Below are 18,189 nucleotides of genomic sequence, written 5' to 3' on the forward strand. Positions count from 1 at the left end.
TCACATACCGAAATGCCTTTCAAGTTGAAACCAAAGCAATATTGATTTGAAACACGTCTCGAACAGGTCCCTGTTGTGTGTTTTGTAACATGAAGGGTTCATTTTTTAACAAGAATGGTCATGTTTTTTAGTACCCGTAACTTGGCAACAATTGAATTTTATTTTGAAATATGTATTTTTAGAAGCCTACATCTTCAATGAGATATCAATATGTGTCAATGACAAGATGCAAACAGAATTAAACCCAAATTGGATAATTAATATACTTGGCTTTGATATATACTCGTTCATTTTCTAAAGAATACCGGCATTTTGGCATACATGTATATCAATATTTGTTGTATGAGTCAACGTTTTAGTCGAATTCTAGTTGTAAACAATAGCGACAAAAACCTTTAAATATTCATCAGAAATCTCGGCTAAAACACAACATACATATTTCATACAGGTTTACAGTGAATTGGATAAAAACCTATTATTATGATCTAGTATGAAGTTAAATCATTATCATAATAATAATAATCAATCGGTAATTTAACCTGGCTAAGAAACCACCCACACAAATGATAATTATTCCTCTAATTAACCATATTTCTACATGAAATCATCTATAATTAATGTTTATGAATTCCCATATCGTTCAGTCGTTGTGAATGTCACCATATCTACAGTAAATACCATACATGCAAGACGCGTGTACAACCTACCAACATAAAGGTTGACTATAGAGGGCGGTAATTCACTTCAGATGTAATCCCTTAACCCCCCATTACAACACGTGCGTATGATTATAAAGTTCAAGTGTACATTAAGAATCAATGAATAATGTAAACAACGTACATAATCGTTGTGGTAATAATACATATGTTTGACGTATATAGAAATGCATCTATATAATATGCTCGTTGTAAATCGTTAAAAGTGAGAAGTTATTAATTTCTAGTTTCTTCAGTATATTCTCATCATCGGTGTTACAATACTGAACTATCAGGTAAACAAAGTACCCACCATGTTTGATCGTGATATAAAAACAGAGTGATGTTAATTCAATGGGGGGCTATTTGGTATAGGTATCATATCTAGGTTTTTGGTCTATTAGTTTCGAGTGTTTTGATACTAACATCCTTTTGATAACGTTTGTCATAGCTTGGACCACTTCAGGTGTGTACACTATTTTCCCAGAAATATGCAAAATACTTACATGAAAAGTGCAAAATAACGCACGTCTATAAATATAACACGACATTATTACATTTTATTCAGGATTTTCTATATGTTGATACATACGTCTAAGATTATGTAGTTACAAAGTTACTAAGAAAACCATACCCTCTAGATTTGCATGTCAATGATTAAAAGGAATATGATTTAATCTAAGAAGTCCTTTGTAAATATAATATCATTTGACAGTATTAATTTGCCGCGAGAAGCTATTCCTTTGAGGTATTTCCAACCAATGACACTAACTCCGTCTAAATATCATAAACCGCCAGGCTTAGTTTAATCGTCGAACGCTACAGTAAGAAGCGAAACCCTTAGAAGACATTGAGGCGATAGAATTCTTAATGACACGTTTGATTCGTAAATAAAATTTTCAGATGACATTAATGATCTTAGTCAATGACATTAGGTTGCTACCTGCTGTGCTTTTGGGAAAGGTATTTGCACCTTTATTGGGATATATTGTTGCTGGGCTTTGAAGGGGCAGTTATATTTCGCCCACACTGGACATATGGGCTAGAGAATCATTGTTTTGTTCAAACCAATTTTAATAGTTGATCACGTTAAGATGGATTATTTCGTTAAGTAAACACTTGGCATCAAAATGAGATTTGCATTATTTGAGTGCTTGCGTAATTATCGAAAACAAAAAATATAAAAGTGCAAAACGGAAAAGTTTCCGTTTATCTTAGGGGGTATTCATATACTTAATAACATCATTTACGAATTCTATTTCAATTCAGTTCGTCACACCTGGCGGCTCGATAAAGTCGGATATAGTTTATAAGGCTTTCACTGACGTTTATGTGAGACCATTGTTACACCGTCTCGTGTCTCGATGAAGCTATATCAAAATGCACTAGTGTAACCAGTTACTGAGAAATGCAGCCAAATATTTATGTTTACATCTGACAAAAGTCTTCTAAAAGTCAAATTTGTGTCTGTCTCACCCTTACCTGTCCACGCACCATTATCATCATCATCATCATCATCATCATCATCTGAACACAATCACCTTTTAATTTCTTTACCAAACTACATCACTATTCTCTGTTTTGTGAGTAATTCCTGACATAAGATATCAACAATCAGCTCAGATTGTATTTAAACTAGTTCATGAATATATGTTTTAACTTACATTAATGAAATATGGTGCAATCTGTTTTGGTCAGGCGCAACTTGTTTAGTCAGGTGCAACTTATTTATATCAACACGGTGCATATGAAAGCAAATCCCTTAAATGGAGCGTTCGAAAAATATTGTTATCGAGTAGATTCCATACATAATTTCTTTGTGTTGACCCTTGTAAACTGCTCTGATATATATCGAACAATCCACCATAAGGTGCATTTCGATCGTGTATCGATCCACAACGACAGTCTACAGATATTTAGTGCCAGGGAGGAGGGGTTCTGAGCTGATGACGAGTACACCATCCTGACTATGACAGCATCACCCGAACCCTCTTTGTTGCATTTTTTCATCTGTAAATAATAATAGTGAATATAATGACATCAATACCAATGATGTAAAATAGATCATTGTTTACATACATTGTTTACATACATTGTTTACATACATTGTTTACATACATTGTTTACATACATTGTTTACTCATCCAAAGATAAAGAACATTTGAATTTTTCATATGACTATGATTGATCTGTCATAGCTATTGGGTATGACAACACACAGTCTTCCATAGAGGGTGTTCTTTCACTTCTAACATAATATAAGTAAAAAGTGAACGCTCGCTTTCAGCATATCATTACCGATCGTTGTATTTCACCCAGGTTGGTCGAGGGGATCGCTGGTGAAACATGTCTGACCGTTGGACATTCAAAATTATGTTCCTTCTAGCAATAGCTATGACTGCATTTAGTCAGTGATTGAAACACAACTATACATTAGCTTATAATAATACATTTTCCAAATGTGTGCAACGTTTGTTAAACTAGTTATGTCTGAAACATTGTCTACCACGTTTCCCTAAGCGTATATTAGAAGTGATATATTCCTTTTTGATTAGCAAAATGTCGTGGGTTTTTGGCAGACTTCTTGTCGAACGGAAACTATACTTGGAAAAAAAATATCATTGTCATTATTGGGTGTATTACTAATGGGGGTTCGTGTTCGTTTAGTTAGAGTGGATTTGAATGAATAATTTCAAAGAGTATCGAATATCGGCGCTTGGTAATCAAATACGTATCACATATTATTAATTCTTTTTATCATACTACATAAGCTTGGATAATGGACAATGCCAGTCAAAGTATTGGAATATGTAATGGAAGGAAACTAGTTTAATTAATATTGGTCAGGAACGGTGGAGCATTAATGTAGTCAGCCGAGATGATATTTACCATTTTAGGACGCCAATTTTTCAAATGGATTCGTATCGACAAATGACCGGAATCTGGGCTAGCCGCTGTGAACAAACTGTGACCGGATATACGCTTCATGTACACTTTTAGTCTTTTATGTACTAGTAGGGGGGTTGTCGAGAGGAGGGTCTTAAAAGACATATTAATAAATCGGATGACAAAATATAATTATGAAAAATACCTTGATATATCTTTTGTTTGATATGAAACGATACGTTTGGTCTTTTGCCGCCGAACACCGTATGTATAATAACGCATACCCAATATTTGTTCAAACACCCACGGGTGTGATATTCTAATAACTGCTTTCTTGGGTGGGGATTTGGGAGGGGGTGTGCAGCACAAAGGGCTACAGATTGTCATGATATAGGACCCAGGTACCTGAATCTTCAGTCACGCTTGACAGGGATCCTCACAAACATGGCCGCTTGATCATATTGCCCAGCTCAGTCCGTGATCAATAAACCGGCGAAAGTATTACACATCTCTTCACGTCTGACCCGAATGCAATTACTCTTCAGATTAACTAAATAAAATCATATCCAGTGAATAACCGATCGCAGAAGCCACAATGGCGGGAAAAATCTTCACGAGCAGACGATAGAAGTGTCGTCTGCTAAAAGGCGATTTCAATAAACATTGCAGACGATCAAGGATTTGGAACCGATGTCTTTAACAGGCTTGAATAAGTGTAGAAGGGTGCTTACTGGGGCGGAATGGATTGTGTGAAACACTTTTTTAGCCTTGACAGTTACACATTTCACACTATGCTGTTACGGTGCTACTACAGCCTGCTAAGTGCTGATAGATTCACCGAATCATACTCAATTCATTTAACTCAATGAAATGATGATTTACTCTGAAGTTGGAATAACTCAATTTGTTTTAGCATTTATACCAAAGAAGTGTTACTTGTTTAACATATAAGAGTCTGTTTATAATTATATTTTCAAGTTATAATTCGTTTTTGGAAAATAGAATCCACTTTTTTTAATTCAAGTTTTGTATATTCATAAAAAGTTCAAATCCAGTGCAACCCAAGCACACCCTGACATGATATATCTCCATATGTATTTACAGTTCTATTAAGTTTGCACTCTAATTCTTTACCCACCTCTTTAAACGCACACCTATCTTCTTAAGGACGTTCCTCAAACGATGTTTTCAATTCCGTATACATTTGCTTATCGTCTAGGTATTAGGTATGAAAAATAAATGGAACTCGTAAAACGCCGATACTGGGGTCATGTCGCTTTATGGTTCGTTTTATCAATACAATTTGAAAATTATATCAACTCAGGCGAGTTTGTGTAAAAAGTGTGTCACGGTAAAAAAAAACTTAAAACGAAACAGGAGCGAAATGGCTGACTTAACACTGTTCTTCTTCTGTCATAAAGGCATAGAGCCCAGTTGATATTTAATTCAATCAAGTTCAAACTGCATGCCAAATTTCATGAATATTGTTCACCTAAGCAGAAAATATGGAACTTGAGTCGAACTGATTGTGACACGTCCCGTGCTTGGAACTGCCAGACTATCAGTTTTACAACTTGGTGATAAATATTAAAAGAATAGAAAATGATTTAGCTTGGGAAGTCTTTTTTGGAACATTAAGATGCTATGTTGAAAAGGCTTTAAGAAACACGAACAAACAAGGTAGTGTTTAACATCACCTGTGCTAATTTCACAGTAATTAAGTCCCACGATTCCAGAGATTCGCCAGTAGAAACGAAGGCAGTTATTGTTCTGAAATTGCCAGCCATTTGTATCCTTCATACAATTCCTCTGACTAATGTCCCGTGCAAACGTGCAGCCTATTCTTACCGAATAATTATCAGGAATGATCGCCTTTCACATATGCAGTTTTACTATCACATTAGTCCGCTTTTTAATGGCTATCACTAACGCCCATTGAGCAATATAAGCATTTCTTGACCAATGTATTGCAGTCTGAACAGGCCCTCAAAGCATGGTATCTAATTTTCATTGTCCTCAAACATACACCAAATATTTCAGAAATATAGTATAATTTATGAAAAAATGACGAAGATATATTTTATTCTCGACAAATACTATGTATAATATATGATATTTGAAGACATTTAGTTTTTTACATCCCTTTCACTGTCAAGTGACAAACCCTGTTTAAATGTATTTTTAGAATATATATGAACTTACTAAACACGTATTTTAAATCTATGTTGCTAAAATATTTATATATTAAACATAAGTATTTCTTGATAATGAGAATGATATATGTTTGAATAAGTAATAAAAAAGTGAACAGTGTCGATTTGTATTTAAACGACACAATAAGATACCATTTGATGTTTCGTTTTACAAAGTTGACACTTAACGCTGTTGAGAGTTTGCACTTCATCTTTTCCATTCTTAGCTGTGTATTAAGTGTTGAAACTGACGCGAGTAGACGCTGAGAAACTACACTTACATCTTGCTATACACATCCACGAAGCGACACGCTTCATTGTAAGTATACCACAAGCACGAAGCTTGTACACTGCATAGATTTCACGGCCAGTGATCGCCATGCAAAGCCCTACTCCAAGCTATTCACCGGCAACTGTTGTCGATAGTCAGATAAACTTCTATATTATGTGGGCTGCATTATTTCAAAGAAAAACTGGATAATGCCATCCTCTGCGATGCGTGCATTAATTCCACACGTGTCGATAACTGGGTTAAGGGGTTTCGGCGCGGGCAATTAAACAACAAGATTATATTGATGCGTATGAAACTTAGCATTGTCGATCGTTGAGGCAGGTATTTGGCTTCAGTGATACAGTTTGTGAAAACAATTATATATTTAGGTACATGGTTGCCTTCTGATGCATAGTTACTGTTACTATACATGTTGTCATAAAGCAACGTAGTGGTAAACAGAGATAAGAGTTGCAAAAGTGTGACTGCAACCACGGTGGTATTTGAGGGATGACGATGATGATGATGATGATGTCGATGATGATGACAATGATGATGATGATAATGACGACGACGACGACGATGACAATGATGATGATGATGATGAAGAAGAAGAAGATGGTGATGATGATAATGATGATGACGACGACGACGATGATGATGATGTTGATGATGATGATGATGATGATGATGATGATGAGGGGTGACGAAGAAGAGAAGGAGGACAATAATTATGATAGTGATCATCGTTGACGGTCAAGTCGACAATAATAGCATCACAACATAAGTATTGTAGCAATAGCCTTAATAGTACTGAACGGAGTAGTAGTCGTAGCAGTAACAGCAGCAGTATAGTAGTACAGGAGCGGATGGGGGATTTTGGTTAAGGTGGGGTGCAATTAAATCTTGAAGTCCAAAGGTTAGGGGAGGAAATGCTCCTCACGGAGATTTATTTCGGACGAGAAGGGGTTTGCGCACCCTGCACCCCTCTCTGGATCCGCCCCTGTAGTAGTACTGGTTGTAGTAGTAGTAGAAGCAACAGTAGCAGCAGCAGTCGTAGTATTAGCAGTTGTGGTAGTAGTAGCTGCAACGAGTATAGTAATATCAGCCATCAAATCTGTGTAATTATCAGTAGCAATATTAGTATTAGTGGTAGTAGTAGTAGTAGTAGCAGCAGCAGCAGTAGTAGTAGTAGTAGCAGCAGCAGCAGCAGCAGTAGTAGTAGTAGTAGTAGTAGCAGCAGCAGAAGCAGTGGCAGCAGCAGCAGTAGTAGCAGTAGCGCAGCAGTAGTAGTAGTAGTAGCAGCAGCAGCAGCAGCGGCAGTAGTAGTAGTAGCAGTGGTGTGTAGTAGCAGCGGTAGTAGTAGTAGTGGCAGCAGTGGTAGTAGTAGTGGCAGCAGCGGTAGTAGTAGTAGTGGTAGTGGCAGTAGGTGGCAGTGAAGTGGTGGTAGCAGTAGCGGTGGCAGTAGCAGCAGCAGCGGCAGCAGCGGTGGCGGTAGCAGTAGCAGCGGTAGTGGTGGTAGTAGCGAGCAGTGGTAGCAGTAGTGGCAGCGTAGTAGTGGCAGTAGCAGCAGCAGCGGTAGCAGCAGCAGGCGCAGCAGTGGTGCAGTAGCGGTGAGTAGCAGTGGCAGTAGTAGCAGCAGGTAGCAGCAGTAGTGGCGGTAGCAGTAGCAGTGGTAGCAGTGGTAGTGGCAGCGGCAGCAGTAGCAGTGGCAACAGCAATTAGTAGCAGCAGCAGTGGCGGTAGCAGTGGTAGTGGCAGGTGGTAGCAGTAGCAGTAGCAGCGGTAGCGGTGGTGGTAGTGGCAGTGGTAGGTAGCAGCGGCGGCGGTGGTGGTGGCGGTGGTGGCAGCAGTGGTGGTAGTGGTAGTAGTGGCAGCAGTATGGCAGGCAGCGGTAGTGGTAGTGGTGGTGGCGGCGGTGGTGGTGGCGGTGGTGGTGGTGAAGGCGGTAGGTAGTGGTGGTGGCAGCGGTGGTGGTGGTGGTAGCGGTGGCGGCGGTGGTGGTGGTGGCGGTGGTGGTGGTGGCGGCAGCAGTGGCAGTGATAGCAGCGGTGGTGGCAGTGGTGGTGGTGGCAGCGGCGGCGGTGGTGGTGGTAGCGGCGGTGGTGGTGGTGGTGAGCGGCGATTGGTGAGTAGCGGTGACGGTGGTGGCGGCAGTGGTGGTGGTGGTAGTAGTGGTGGCATAGTGGTAGTGGCAGCAGCAGTGATGAGTGGTGTTGAGTAGTGGTATGCAGCAGCAGCGGCAGTACAGTAGTGTTAGTGGCAAAGGTATTGGTGTAGCAAGTGGCGGTGGTGGTAGTGGCAGTGTGGCGGTAGTGGTGATGGCAGGTGGCAGCGGTGGCAGCGGCGGTAGTGGTAGTGGTGGTGGTGGCGTTGGTGGTGGCGGTGGTAGCGGTAGTGGTAGTAGCAGCAGTAGTGGCAGTAGTAGCAGCGGTAAGCAGCGGCAGTAGTAGTGGTAGCAGCAGCAGCAGTAGTAGTAGTAGTAGTGGTAGTAGTAGTGCAGGTTAGGCGGTAGCAGTAGCAGCAGTAAGTAGTGGTAGTGGCAGCAGCAGCAGTAGCAGTGGTGCAGCAGCAGCAGCAGCAGTATTAGCAGCAGCAGCAGTAGTTGCGGTGGTGATTGATTGCAGCAGCAGCAGCAGCAGCAGTAGCAGTAGTAGCAGCAGCAGCAGCAGCAGCATTATGCTGCTGCAGCAGTGGTGCAGTAGTAGTAGTAGTGGTCGTGGTGGCGGTGGTGAGGGAGGTCGTAGTAATACACAGGTTGTAGTATATGCTGGGAGTGTTGGTGGTAGGATATGTTGTATATATAGCTGTATATGTCAGTCATTTATTTCCTGATCAAGACCCCCTTCCGCTGTTGCCTACACTCGACGATCACGTCGGTTGCATCTTGAGGCGTGGCAGTCTTATGACCCTTCAAGATTCCGTGATTCGTTTGTTTATCATTCCCCACTTCACACGTGTAAACAGTGACCGCACGACATCAGCGCCGCCTAGCGTGTCTAGCAGGCTGAACACGACGACTCAGACAATCCACCGACAAAATATTATTGTTATGGTAAAGGAGGACTGATTTGTTGTGCCCGGCGCTCGCTCAGCCAGTCTCGGCATTTCTCGCGACTCGTGGCCTATCATCGGCCAAGTTCGCCAATTAGCGTCAGTAGCCCTCCCCTCGCTGTCCGTCTTGTAGGAACAACATGTCTTACGATGAGAAAACGCGTAATAGGAGAGTCTCTCCTCTCCCACGCCAGCGCAATGTCAACTTGATGCACGAATGACGTTCTCCAAATAGCCTTCCCCCTGACGCCGCGGGGTGGAATTGTCTCTTCAATGAAGGCAGCTCAATGGGGAATTTTCAACCCGTCGCCTATAGAACACCCCGTTCCTAATTACTACTTAGTCGACCCAAACCCTATTCTAAACCCTTCCCATTACATCATAGCGAATTACCCCAACAAAAGCAAATGCTTATATCCCATAATCGCTGTTATGGAATTACAGTAATCAATGTCCATCTCAGGTCTAATGAACTGGCCATTCTTAACTGATAATAGTTGTACGGATGATCGTATTTAACCTACTTCCTGTCAATTGACAGGTCATCATTATTGCGGATGGATTGTTTTCAACTGATGGGCTCGGACGTATTTAAGTCCAATAGATAACTACTTATGGCGAGACCCTTATTATAAGATGAATTCAAATAAGTTCAAATTTGTTGTCTATCTTATTTTCCAGTCCGGTAAGTTATGACATGTTGGGACGAACTCTACCGGACATGACAGCTTCGTTGGGGGTCCGAATTATTGCGAGACCTCAGTAGCTATTTTCACGCCTTGTCGGTGGCATTTTCTGATTATTACCCAACACGCCTTATCAGAATAAAGTAATTAATATTCCACTTGTCTGTGATCACGTAAGAAAGTGTAGCTGTCCGATGTGTCAATTACGTCATTGGTGAATCTATTACGTCAACAAACACTTCTTGAATCAATTAGAGGCGATAAGCCCAAACCCTCCATACTTTTATGCTTGAAATAACGAATTTATTTTCAGTCATAGAACTTATGTCAAAATATTGTGAAATCCATCCAAAATTTCCTTGATTTCGATTTTAAGTTTCCTTTTTCGATTTCAAAAACAACGTAAACTTTCATATTAAAATGTCATGATCAATATGAATCGACCATGTTGTTCTCTGTAAACGCTCGCTGTTGGTTCCTAATGACATTGTCAAACGTAAGTGATTACAAAAATAAGAAAGTAGAGCATTGAAAACCGCCCTGAATGTATTAATGACGTCATTGTGACGTCATGAAGTATCAAGGATCTACGTCATTCCGCATTGATAATATATACTTCTAAAGTTTACAGGTATCCATAACGATATTCATCAGTTCTATTTTGTCAGTCAGTTCTTGATAGTTTGAAATATTTAACGTTTCAAATACATTTGTCTAAAAACAGAAGTAGAATAATGCCAATTCAGAAAGATTTTTTTATGATATATTTATCATAACATTACACTGAATCATTTCACATAAAATTATGAATTTGATCAAGTTTTATCTCCCCTTAATAAGGTGCCGGAACAAAACGTCGAGTATTAACACCGAATGTCTGTTCTCGTTCAATGATGTTGTGAGAGATGAATATTTTTCCAACAAGAGAAAGTTCGATATATTTATTAGGTAATTTCATACTTATACCCTCAAACCTTCGATTCTCACAACGCATGTTGACTTTCAAACACTTAAAAAATTTAACAGATAATTCCATTTAAATTTAAATGAAGTCATAGTGAGATGGGAGATTGAGGAAAGCTAGACTTGCTTCATTTAGGGCTTTAGCATTGCAGGAAGGGCTAGGCAGTAGCGAAAATAATGTGGTTCAGGGACTGTGAGACAGTACAGTAAGAATCTTGCAAGAGTTACATTTGTTTGTTAGACAGATGGAGCCTGTTGTCTTTGCCAGTCAACAACGTGATTGTATTGAGCTTGCCGAAACCGCTAAACTTCGGGCTTAACTTAAATATTTTGCTTAAAGAGTAATAATCCGGCTACAACTAAGCCGTTCTGTCGCCCTGTTCACACCTCTCGCCGCCGTCCGTAAGTCGGGCAAGGTTTTGCCGGAAATAGGTGCCAAAGATTTGGTTACCTCCAAAACATGTCACGGTTCAAGGGTCAGATGTCGGGAGGCACTGACCCTATGGTGTTCTCTGACATGTGTGGGAGAATATTATAATTCAAGCGTTAAGAAGGATGTACGATCGGGACTGCCATTATTGCTACAGCGACATTGGGATTTGGTGACATTGCGCAACAAATCCAGAGTGTCAAATTATTATGAGAAGATGAAAACAGACATTCCACTCTATTTAATCATTTGTGAAGAGAAGTATTAACACGGAACCTGTTTGATGTGGGGAATATCTTAAGGTCAAGGTTGCGCGTGTGTTGAAATTAAAAAGCAGGATTTATCAGAAACGAACGTTAAATATGTACCCTCTGAAGCGTAAAGGTAAATATGATAACATCTTCCTTAAAAAATTACCCGTCACTGTGACTCAACATTACAATGATTGAAACTTTTAAGAAAAAACTGTGATTTGAAAGGCATTCATCGCCCACAGAATAAAGACGTTACGCTGTGAATATTTCAGACTACAGCGGTCCAAATACCGTATCCCCTCGCCCTACTTCAATAGTCCGTTAGCGCCCCAACTTTTGATAGTTTAATAGAATATATGATATTTATACATAATATGCTAATTACGTAAGCCTCTGATGTCAAAATTTAATTACACGTGATTTTTTTAAGCGCTGCCCATCACCATGTGTTGTATTGTGTAAAACGGGGACAGAAATTACTATGCGAAACGGTCGCAGGATATGCCCCAAAGCACATGGATTTACATGTATCTGCCCAGTTATTTGTACATACACGGCACGAAATAGAAAAATTACATATCACTTGCCAGGGCCCGTGTACTATAAAGCACATTTTCAGATCTGGATAATTGCTCCGTAACGGAACATGACTGTATACTAATTCATGTTACGGACAGGGTGTTGTAAGTCGTGGCCCTAACTATGGTTAACATTGGTTGTGTGATATTGATAATGGATACAGTGAGCCCAGGTTTCTTTGTTGTGGGTATGAATGGACATATGACACTGTTTGGGATGCTACAGGAACTCTGCCAGTAGTGAGCTTGTTGAATGTTCTATATTTACACGCGGAAGGTAATAGCCGGGAATCCGGGAGAGTTATATTGAAAACCTCGGGACCGTGAAATATTTTGATCGATATTGTTGAAAAATAGACATAGTACTGTTAGTAGTTAAAAAAACAACTATGGCTGCAGTACATTGAGGTAGGCTTGGAAGTGAGTGAGTATAGTTTTACGTCGCTCTTAGAAATATTCCAGCAGTATCACGCCAGACGCCAGAAATGGTCTTCGTGCAATGAACCCATCAGGGATTCGAACACGAGTCTTTTACGTGACGAGCTAATGCATTTAACCGCTGCGCTACACCACACCCGAGTAGTTGTAGAAGCAGACGTTGACGCGTATGTTACATAACGGCGGTCTATAAAAAAGCACGTTTCGACCAGACAATCCAGTGACTGACATCATGAGCATAGATCTACGCATTCGGGACACGATGACACGCGTCATTCCTGATGGACGTGTTGGATTATTCCTTTGAAACCGTGTGTGGTATACATTTCGTAGTGCAGGTACAAGCTATGCGTCAATCTTGTCAGTACCAACTGTTTTCATAGAGACGGTGTTTGTAGGTGGACAGAGGTAATGGTACTAGTAGCGACAGGACAGAATCATCTGGAGTAGTAGTAGTAGTTGTTGTTGTGGGTGTAGTTGTAGTAGTAGTAGTTGTTGTTGTTATAGTGTGATAGCAGTAGTGATAGTAGCGGCAGTTGTAGTAGTACTGACTGTCTGAGTTTGGTTTTACGCCACTTTTAGCACTATTCCAGCAACATCACGGTGGGGGACACCAGAAATGGGCTTCACACATTGTATCCATGTGGGGATACGAACCGGGGTCTTTAACCACCGCTTTAACCACTACGGTACCCCACCGCCCCAGTTGTAGTAGTAGAAGCCGCAGCAGCAGTAGAAGTAGTTGTTGTTGTTGTGGTAGTAGTTCTAGTAATAATAGTAGCAGTTGTTTGGTAGTAGTAGTAGTTGCTATAATAGTAGTGGAGGTGAGTAGTAGCAGTTGTTTGGTAGTAGTAGTAGTAGTAGTGGACCGCCTCCGTAGTAGTTTTCCGTAATAATAGAATATGTGGTAGTATAATTAAAGTGGTAGTTGACGCAGCAGCAGCAGCAGAATACACATATACACCACGCAGTAGTAGTAGTAGTAGTAGTAGTAGTAGTAGTAGTAGTAGTAGTAGTAGTAGTAGTAGTAGTAGTAGTAAAAATTGTGAATCATCAAACCAGAACTGGACTGATTCCCGCTGGGCGTTCAAATCACCAAAGCACATAAATATGCGTTGTTCTCCTATAATCGATCGCATCTATTGCAATGAATGCTCGAGAACGCTCCACTGAGGATTTACACAAGCACTACACATAACTCAAGGCAGACATAGATCACGCTGATAAAGGTCCCATTTGAGACCCAACAGGTGTCCAGATACTCGTCCAGTTTCCGTTCTACTTCGGGATGTTATGCGAGGCGTCTTAACAAATACATTATGTGTATATACGCATCGAAAAAATAAAGGAACATGCGGAAATGTAACTGCTGAGTCACGCGACACGGTTACATCAGGTGTTAAAATATTCCGTGTTGTTATATAATCTGCCTTGTTCAGAAGTCATAGAATATTGCTTCCACACATTCCGGTCGCTTTTAAAGTGAGATGTTAAAATAATCCGTGTTGTTATATTTCCTGATTTGTTCAGAAATCATAGAATATTGCTTCCACACATTCCGGTCTCTTTTAAAGTGAGATGTTAAAATATGCCGTGTTGTTATATAATCTGCCTTGTTCAGAAGTCATAGAATATTGCTTCCACACATTCCGGTCTCTTTTAAAGTGAGATATTAAAATATGCCGTGTTGTTATATAACCTGACTTGTTCAGAAGTCATAGAATATTGCTTCTACACATTCCGGTGGCTTTTAAAGTGAGATGTTAAAATATTCCGTGTTGTTATATAACCTGACTTGTTCAGAAGTCATAGAAGATTGCTCCACACATTCCGGATGTTTTTAAAGGAGTGGGTACGTATTCTCATAAATACACAATATGACAAAGAAAGTGGTCAAATATAACATGTGATATTTGGGATTACACTTTCTCAGTAATGTAAATAGTCTTGTACTTGTGTTAGGTTGAGTCCTATCCGGGATTCGAACCCACACCCTCAGTGAAATGCACCTAACCTACTAACTATTCTCAGACACACTTAAGTATTTGATTTCTTTGTTGTTGTATGTTCTAACTGTTTAAATACAATTTTAGATTAGGTTGACAGTGTCATATAAAGACACAGTCTATAATATTGTATGAATAAAAGGAAACTATATATTCATTGACACTCTCGGTCGAGACATTCACTTACATGGATATGCATTTGGTATTAGATTATTCTTTACATATGTTTAGATAGGTTTACATAGACCTTGATATTTATGTTAGCATATCTTTCAACACAAATATACCCCACCTTGTGCTCTTCTCAAGGCCTTTAGGAGAGAGGCGGGCGAACTGGCTAAAACGCCAGGCTAGTGATTCAGCGAGCAGTTGAGGTACCGGGATCGAGCCCACCTGTGACCGGGTGTAAAAACCTTGGAGTCAACTTTGTGTGCAGACTCTTTCAGTGTTGTCACAACCCCTAGTGTACAGTACACAAGCCTGTGCACTTAAAACAACCCACGAATCCGTTGGTAGATGACCAGATGGTGGCCACATGAATACATGCAAACACCTAGTTGCGGGTACAGCAACATGCAGTGAACTTGGACAAAGTACTGTGACTATGTGTCCCAGTCGGGTTATGGTGAAAACGGATCCCAGTGAAAACGGCCCAAAATTAAATCGAGAAAACGGCCACCGCTGCTGGAGAAAACGGCCTCTGGACGTAGAGAAAACGGCCATTATAAATAACGGAAAACTACACGCATTTTATTTTGCTTTTACTCTAAATCATAATAAGAAGGCAACAACAATGATAACATAGTCATTGCAAAGTTTTAGGTTGTACATCTACAAGTTGTATTGATGCTGTACATCTAACATGTCAATAGAATGACTGTTTGCCGTAGAATGCTCCTCAAACCACTCTCCATTTGTTTGTCTCTGAACAATGCAATATATTTTATAATGCTAAATCTTTTACATAGTTTCTTTTTATTCATAATAATAATGGTGATACATGTACTTCTTTCTAAAAGTGATATAAGTGGGTGCCGGCTGGCTGATCAGGGTCACCCATGGTCACTCACTCACTCACTCACTCACTGATCAGGGTCAAGCGTGTCTGTCATCACCCCTTCTATTATTTAGGATATATATAATCAAATTCTCTCCTTTGATCTTGGTGCAACTATGTTAGTCATTTTCTCTGAAGCACAGAGGCCATTTTCGCAAGGTTCGGGGGCCGTTCTCTCCAGCGCGGTGGCCGTTTTCTCGATTTTTTAGGGTCCGTTTTCGCTGGGGTGCGTTTTCTCCGTATCCCGTCCCAGTCCACCCAGCTGTGAATGGGTACCTCGTAAGGATGGGAAAGCCACACTAACTCGGTACGCCTAGTGGCTGCAAGAGTTGTATGATCCCCCAGGGAGTTGAGATTGATAATACGATGTGCCGTTGAGATTGACATCCGTGATAGAGGGAAAAACAAAGCGCCTTTGAGCAGCTGAGCTGGATATCGGCGCTGTACAAATGTTAATATGTATGTATGTATTTTTGGTGTGCCTCTGTGTGAATATCAATCCAGGAGGTTTAACTTAAGTTTCAGGCATACTGACAATCTGATATTATTCAACAATGTTCAAACAGCCAATTCCATTTCACTAATTTAGACACCAAAGTTGGAAATAAAGATGCAAAGAAAGCCGTCTCATTTGTTTCATATGAAAATCTATGTATAAAGATTCTGAATGATAACAAAATACCCACAAGACTGTATGGTAAGAGGGATGACCTCAACTTTCCTATAGTCAAAGGTCCTTTCACGCCTTCGTCTATTCCAGCATCTCCAGCTTTTGTGCTTACATTGCACAACCTATGAGGTACAAGCTAACAAGGGCTTTCTACGAAAATTTCAGACGATCCTTGCTTAAAATGGTGTTCGATCAGCTACCCACTTTCAAGGCTTCACTAAAGCCTTCATGGCTGACACATGGAAGACATTTTCAAATTTGACGCATCAGTGACCAAAATGATTTCCGATGGAATTCTCAATTTTCACTTGTACCCAAATATGTCTATGCTTGTTCAGATGACCACGTGTCTTTGTATGCGTTTGTGACGGCAATGGTGGGGCTGGATATCTTATGGTTTTCTCGGATTCTTTGTAAGAAAACTATTTGATTCCAAATCACAGTCTTATGATATGGTCGGTATTATGCAACACTTTGGTCTGTAGAATCTCTGGTGATTATGGTTATGTGTCGCTTGTATTAATATAGTTTAGTTTCTCTTGAACACGTTGTGTTAATGCCAGAAACAGATGGTATCGTGTAAAAATAACACCATGCATAAACTCCCTCAAACCATTCCTTCTCGGGAGACTATACATGTAAAGTAAGATTGTCTCGGTGATATTATATGTCAGTTGAATTTTACAGACCGAACCAGGTGTCAATTACAATCTCTATGTACCAACGATGTGTCACATGGTAAAAAGCCATGAAAACATATAAAATATCCCAAAGCCGTACAACGTAGGGATACTTTCAGCATGGAAGCTTAAATGACACGGGGCAAGAAAACATCCTTGTCGGACACCCCTTCCAAATCGTCCCGACAAGCAGACCTCCCTCATAGGTGATGCCAGACTTTAACAGATTATCTCACAAACAAGCGCCCCATAATGAACACTACACGAACCGTCGAGATCCCACCGTATTGGCAGTTGAAACAACTGGTCTTTGTTTGTCTCTGGTTCTGCCAATATTCTGGGATGACGAGCTCATAGCTCCTCGTGTCCTATTGGAAATCTATACGCTTCTTGCGAAGTGGGCTGGCTCGGCTGACACAACGTTAAAGCTTTTTCGGAAAAGGTTTACATCGAATTTAAACCGTTCCTGCAAATGCTGTGTCTTCGAATTGATTTCTTGTGGCAGTGACGATGCCTCGACTATGGTATATTGAATTGGATCCTTTGTCGTGTCCGGGCCCGTTCATGTTGGAGAAAGGTTTTGTTGAGCTCTGTTCATAATATTCTTTGAACAACTTTGTACTTAGAATGAGGGGAAGATCGATGCAAAGTAACGCCAAGAAAATGCAATCATTCTTTCCCCGACGTTTTCTTTGAATTGTTTATTATTGAGATGAGGCAAAGTGTCACTGTAAAGGATTCAAGTCGACTCTTACGTTTTGGTAGCGACCAATATGGCGCATTTTGACGATAGATGAGGAGAAAGTTTAATTACTGTAAAAATTCATCGATATTATTTAAAAGTGCGATTAACAGAGGAACTATTTAACCCCCTCTTGTGCTTTTCAGGTGTCAATCATCGTTCAAAAAGAACCATAAACATTGCACGAAAATGTGCCGAAAATATTTTTCAATAAGCCCCGAAATTACTAAAATGATTACCATAAGAAATTCAATGATTTTATAAAGACGAAGACACATTAGTTTCGTAAATCCTTTGCAGTTGAAATGGGAATCATTGAATCAAATGTACCTAGCAGTATATGCTTCTTTAATTGGGTTTTATACAGAGGATAATGGCAGAGCTTTCCAGATGCCTCCCACGGGGAGGGAAAGTGGTACAAAAGTGGGTATATGTATTTAACGATGCATCACTTAAGTATTCACAGTTATCCATAAATGAGGAATCTCAGTGAAATAATTGAAGAATCTTCTCCTTTCGGTAACTTAAATTGAGTGTTTGATAAATAGGACAAGCTGTCTTATTAAGGTAGTCTCATATTTTGTCTG

The 18,189-nt window shown here is 40.1% G+C and overlaps 1 long non-coding RNA gene across 1 annotated transcript; it reads left to right on the plus strand.

Annotated features, from left to right (window-relative positions):
• The first annotated feature begins 4,502 nt into the window (after nt 1–4,502).
• On the plus strand, nt 4,503–14,900 carry LOC124280996. The gene is made up of 3 exons (XR_006899811.1): nt 4,503–4,512; nt 6,663–6,665; nt 14,763–14,900. It is a non-coding gene; the product is annotated as an uncharacterized LOC124280996 (long non-coding RNA).
• The last annotated feature ends 3,289 nt before the right edge of the window (nt 14,901–18,189 follow it).

Source organism: Haliotis rubra, unplaced genomic scaffold (genome assembly GCF_003918875.1).
Source record: "Haliotis rubra isolate DU_JTF1 unplaced genomic scaffold, ASM391887v1 Scf278, whole genome shotgun sequence".
Taxonomy (NCBI): domain Eukaryota; kingdom Metazoa; phylum Mollusca; class Gastropoda; order Lepetellida; family Haliotidae; genus Haliotis; species Haliotis rubra.